Consider the following 6,402-nt stretch of genomic DNA (forward strand, 5'->3'; position numbering starts at 1 on the left):
TTAGGAGCAGGTGCAGTTCCATGTTTACACTGAGGGCTTTAAAGAGGCTCTGGAGAGATTTTATGGTTCCCAAAGCAAAGTGACTCACTACATTTGAAATCAAGTAAAACCTCCTCATTTATATCTCAATCTGATCAAAGTCAGTATGTCGTCTGATGTGGTTCTCTTTAGGCTCTGTAACATGGAAATATTTGACAATTCTAAATCTAAATGATAGCTGTAACAGAAATTAGCACATCCCACACTGAATGCCATGTAAGCTATAGGTACCTATATTTACTGGTTGTCAAGTGGTGTGTGAGGAAAACAGAGCACACACAGAAAACTCAGGCAGGTACCTTGCTTGATGCTGTGGGATGGAGAGCAGACAAACTGGTTGGTGTGTGAGCAGTCAGAGTACTTCAACCGTCAGTTGTGGTTTTCACTTCGAGCTGTCAGTCAACAACACAAGTCTTTCCTGCAGTGTGTACTGTTTAAACACTGGTCTCATTTTTGGTACAGCCATCATACTTTGCCATTGCAAAGTCTTATATAATAAATAATAATAATAATAATAATATAATTAATAATGTATAGACTATATAAATATTTTACAAGTAGGTGTCTGAAGTGGAACAGATGTTATTCTGATTGCCTTCATATAGCCAGTACGTGTTAAAAAAATAAATAAATAAAAAGGAAACACTCCATGGAGTGTGTTATTTTTCACTGCATGGCTTGGAGTGAACAGCAATTTGACAGAGCTCAAGTATTTATTCATATTTTGGCACAGCTCACGCTTTTCTTCACCAACATTGGAAAAAATGTTGTTGAATGGTGATATCTGAAAATAATGCACATCCTCTGACCAATCACAACGGAAAATTCTCCATGGAAATAAATTTACAATTTACAAAATATTGATTACAATAAGTGTAAATGCCACACAGTTTCTCTTTGCGCACATGTAAGAACATATTAGCCAACATCAGCAATAATAAAAGGTATTAAGCAAGCCTGAAATTTTAGGCAATTTGTGAAAAATGCTGAGGCCGAGTCATAGTACACATACATCGACATCTTATGCAGCTACACTTGACAATATATTCATATTGCCAACTGAATATATGTACAGGCTGGTCAGAGTGTTCAGGTGCAGGTATGGAAAGAAAGTCTGGAAACAGTTTGAAGTGTGTTGGAGCTCTGATTGTGTGTAAAATATCCAATATTCCACTGAACAGTAGAGTGAGTTCTCCATCCTGTGCAGAGTGAATGGTGTCACCTTGCAGCACATGGCCCTTTGGGGGGATTGGGTGTACTGCATTGTGTTCAGAGTGGATACCTCCTCTGTTTCCTATGGTGACAGGAGATTGCTAATCAGCTTTTACAGTCATCTGGTTTAGACATTGAGTCAAAGGGCTGATAAAGAATTAATTAAGCTTTAACAGTAAAGGGACATACCAGTGTTTACATTTTCTTACCTTCCAGCAACTACTGCATTATATTTATTTCACAAAATCTGAAACTCAGACTTGCAGTCTTGAAATTTCCTTCAGTTACAACTATGTATCATTACAGTGACCTTTGCAAAATAGAGCCTGACCAATACTTAGCCCCGATCCAGGATCGTCAGACTATGTATCACAGTCCTGCATGGCCTTCTCCTGGTAACATTTCGGTTGTTCAGCAGAATAAATTTGTTACAGGACAAATAACTCTGACCCAGAAAGCTCTCTTCTCTTAAAGTCAATACAAATTATATCAAATCAAAAATTGCACACAATCCCTCCTTTCCTCACACAGACTACGGTGTGCATGTCGATAGTCTCCTTAATATACAGTATCTTGTATTGACTTTGAAGGGACCTTTCTTGATCAGATTAATTAGTATTTTTTTATTACTTTGCACTGCCTGGACATCCTGTATCCCACCTTATAAGTTGTTACCATCTAGTGGGTTTGTATCAGTTACGTTAATGTCAATTTTTTTAATGAGCTGCTCATTGACTGAGATGCCAAGATTCCAGGGGATTTTTTTTTTTTTTTTTTTTTACAGTTTTTCTGACTTAAACATAGAACATAAACATTATATAAGGATTTCTTATATTTTGGTTATAGACTATTATGACATTGTTCAGTTAAAAAAAGTAATCTTTGGCATTTCTGTACTGACATTACATATCAGACAAATCAACAATATATCTGTGATCTCGATGCATTGGTCAGGCTCTAATGCAAGATATGGAAGAAAGTGGCCAATTTCCACAACATGTGTGTGTAATGCTTATTAATTAATTAATCATAGTTTTGGTGAAGCTCTGACCTTCCCTCCAGAGACACCAGCAGGTCAGAATTTCCATTTGTCTACATGCATGTAAGAATATAAAATTCTAATGGCAACATTGCACGCTCATGAAAAATCAGCATGTTGGACAGTCAAGCTTTTTTTTCACAAAACGTCAGGTGTGGATACAACATGACAACATGCTCCCAGTTTTTTTTATTTAAGTGACCCTGTGATCTTTCCTCTAGCCCCACCATTAGGACAAACTTTATGTGTTTAGCTATAAGAACAGTATGTTCAGTATTTGTTCAGTTTGTTCGAAGGAGGGATATTGTTTGCACCAATGCCATACATTTATTGTGCCGATATAAACAAGCCCTACATGCTTGTATTGCAGTGAAGAACTGGACTAAACCTGTGCTCGGACAGCTCTGCTTACTGAACTGTAGGACACAGATGCACAGAATATGTCTCAGAAACACTACCACTAGGATTTGTTTCATGCCTTAGGATGCAGTCATATTATGGACCAAGGTCCTTCTGTATTTATTATTCAAACTGATATGTGTACATATTGTATTTATCAGGGTTTATTCTCTTTGGAGATCAGCGGTGGCGAGGGGAGGAGTTGGTATGTCACAGTATGATGGAATTTACTATTGATGTTGATGAGAAAGTATTGAATCTGCTCACACTCATCCCATGGTTGAAATAGTGATGATAAATGTCGCTCAGTAACTAGAGCTGGGTGATAGTGGATGTTTTGACGATTTTTTAGTTTCACTGGGATTGTAGCGTGATGATAGGGTCATACAGTGCTATTGTTTTACAAAATGTCATCATACAAATTTAGAATTTAAGCCAACTGTAATTAAATCTAACAAAATGAATTACTGAAGATTTTGTTTTGCATGTTGGTAAGGGTGTGTGTAATACATGATGGTGGAATAATCCAGTACATTGAAAATTAATTCAATTATTTCATATGGGATTGTTTTTGTATACATATTATGATATTGATTTCAACCATGTTGCCCAGCCCTGTCTGTATAAATAAGTATTCTCCCTCCTGACCTAAGTATCAGTATTCATTCATCAAGAGGTAAAGAGTAGGCCTACAAATCATAGAAATATTCATATTACCATTATTACTAACTGTTGTTATCTTAATATAATCAGGTAATTACATCATGATCATCAAAAAATGGTTTGATTCCTCAAAATGGTGAATAAATCACAATATTGGGATAACTGAAGAATAAAGGGGTGTGTTACCTCTAGACAACAATACATTACATCTTGATCTCAAGATAATGCTTAGACAAGGATCAGTAACCACAGAAGAGTATTGTCTTCACCCAACAAAAAGAAAAAGTGAAATGCTGTCTTGTAGTTATGACCCTTTATTCTTATTCCTCATCTCAATATCTTGTAATAAGGAGATCATAATTGGTGTCTCGTAAACACAGGATGTTTATCTCGTAATTGAGAGCTGCAGATCTTGTAATTATAATATATTTTCTCTTGATTATATTTTCTTCTAATTATTAGATGGAGATATTGTGATTATGACAAAGTTTTCTCATAACTATGAGACGCTAAGTCACAGTTAGAAGACACAGAAGCATCTCCACTTGTTTTCTATGGTGTACAGTGTGGTTCCATACATGCTGTGTGCACACATCAATGTTTCATCCCTACAAACACTTCTCTACAAACTCACTCTCTGGTGATAGGTAACAGAAAATAAAGTGAAAACTCTGCTTAATTTTCATGCTTGTCTTCCTAACATACTATTAATCTTTGTTTTTATTCTTCCAGGCAAAATCTGGTTTAAAGAACTCTTACTGATGTGGTACTGTGACTTATTTTGTAGCTTGTTACTATTATAAAAGTTTTCATATGTGAACATGTTTTATGTTACATAGTGTGTAGGAATGATGCAGAGTATAAAAGGTACGTCTTGTCTTGAGGACAGAATGAGCAGAAGCTCTGGTACATAGTATGATTCATCTTTTATCACGCTCACTTCATTTTAACAGTTCCCATCGCTGTCCTACAATTCCACAACCCCAGGTTACTACTGACAGGAGATAGTTAATTTAACTTGTTACAGATTTCACTGAATTTGAACTGCAAGAGTTCATTCAGAAAGCAACAGTGTACCTTGGCGTGGATTTTACTTGAAACTGCGTATTTTTGTTTTTGTTTTTTTTTAGCAGATCATGCTCTTTTTGTGCATCCATTGAGTTGTTTTTTCTTGTACTGAATAAAAGCAACATTTCTTTCACTTCACTCATTTGTCTCCTTGATTTTCACATGTTGATAGCCAACATTCAGTTATCATCAGCTGGATCATACAGTTGTTGATGCTGTTATACAGTTAACTACACACTTTATAAAATAGACTATGAAATCTGAACATTAACCTCTGCTTTAAACGTAATGCATCAGTATTAATATAATAATACGCATAATAATTATGATCACTTTTAATATAATTAATCACTTTTCATATAATTAAAAGTTATCATTAAGGCTATTGTACTTAATGATCACTTTTACATTTGATACATTGTACATTATTAAGTACATTTTCACAATTTTTAAGCTGCCTTTAAACATAGGTCAGGTGCCCATATGAATAGTTAAGGAGGATTTCAGCATCAAATTCCCACTGTTTCCTTGTTGAGCTGCGTTGGACGTATAGTAACAAAAAGGGGGACTGTAACATTGAAACATATCTGTCACATGGAAGCCCTGTTCCTTAAAGTTAGGCGCATACGCCACACATATATACATGCAGCACTCTCCTCTCAATCTCGTTGTTGGTCGGAGAATTTTACCCGACAGCTTGTTTACCTAGTGTGTAAGTGTTTGCTAACATCGACATGTACAATGCACACATTTAAAATGTTGTGGTTAAGCAAAATAAGAGACATTGCGGTTGTGTTAAAAGTAGTCGGTTTACTGAGTTTAAATTGTGCTTCCTTTGTCTTCTCTGTTGTGCTCTCTCTTTCCCTGTCAGTCCGGGAAACGCCAAACTCAACCTGGAGCAGTCCACGTGGTTAAGTAGAGGGGTTCCGGGGGAAGAGACCAAATGCGGTACAGTGAGAGGGGTGTTTTGCCTTTTGGGGGGGATTTCGCTCTTAAAGTACTCTTTTTAAGAGAAAACATGTAAAGTAAACTTAAATGAATTTCTTTTTGATAATATATTGTTATTTAACACTGCTGTTCCTGTGAGTGTTTTGTAAGAGATAATTGATATTGTTCTCTTGAGTAGGTGGAGTCCACCTGTATAAAAACGAGAAGGCTGGGTGGCGTGAGGCTGCTGGTAAAGCAGAGACGTGCACGGCTTCTGTCCGCAACCCCTGCTTTGGGCCCAATCTCAGGGGGCATAGCCAAAGTGCAGTTTAGAGTTGTGATGGGAGATATGAAGCTTTCTGAAGCAGTAAATCATATGGGGCAATTGTGTTGAAAATGGTTCACTGTTTTGAAGCATTTGATACAATCAAAATGGCATCTGCTGGGCAACTTTGATATTGCTTTTATACGTAAGGATTCAGGACAAGACATCATGAAACAGGCAAAATATAAGTAAACTCACTGCTGTCATCTGTTTTCTGTCATATTTTATTCAATAAAGGTTATTTACCAAAAACTGTCTCAGTGTGTGGATGTACACATATATATGAAGAATAATAATATATAATAATTAGTCATTTTTTAATACGGTTTATAGTAACCCCTTACTACTTTTATAAACTCTTTGATGAATTAGGAACAGTAAGCTATGTGACAGATCTATATTATAACTGGTTTTAAGCAGTGACATGAAATAAAGGAATAAAAGTGACTGTGCTACAATGATAATACAGTGTTAAGGATATGCTTGTGTAGCTAGGAAAGTGATTGTGTTAATGAAAAAAGAAAATAGAAAACGTGTGGTGGATTTTGATGTGTATGTGCAGGGGGTTCACAAATTTTCATTAAAAAACAGAATAGGACCAATCAAGTTAAAGTGCCCCCACACATATAATCTGGCTCTTTTTGCTGGTGTTGCCTCCATTATCCCTTTTTCTCCCTCCCTCACTCTATCACACACAGCCTTTTAGTCACACACTCTCACTTTCAGCAAG

At 36.2% G+C, this 6,402-nt stretch overlaps 1 protein-coding gene across 1 annotated transcript in view; it reads left to right on the plus strand.

The window, feature by feature from the left end:
* The window catches only part of gal3st4 (galactose-3-O-sulfotransferase 4), a 29,745-nt gene extending 23,862 nt beyond the window's left edge, over positions 1–5,883 (plus strand). Inside the window, exons 5-6 of the transcript XR_006093541.1 lie at positions 5,292–5,368; positions 5,547–5,883. The gene's annotated coding sequence lies outside the window, so the exon portion shown is untranslated. The remainder of the gene's footprint in view (positions 1–5,291; positions 5,369–5,546) is intronic.
* Positions 5,884–6,402: the final 519 nt, after the last annotated feature.

Source organism: Thunnus maccoyii, chromosome 22 (assembly GCF_910596095.1).
Source record: "Thunnus maccoyii chromosome 22, fThuMac1.1, whole genome shotgun sequence".
In the NCBI taxonomy this organism is placed as follows: Eukaryota; Metazoa; Chordata; class Actinopteri; order Scombriformes; family Scombridae; genus Thunnus; species Thunnus maccoyii.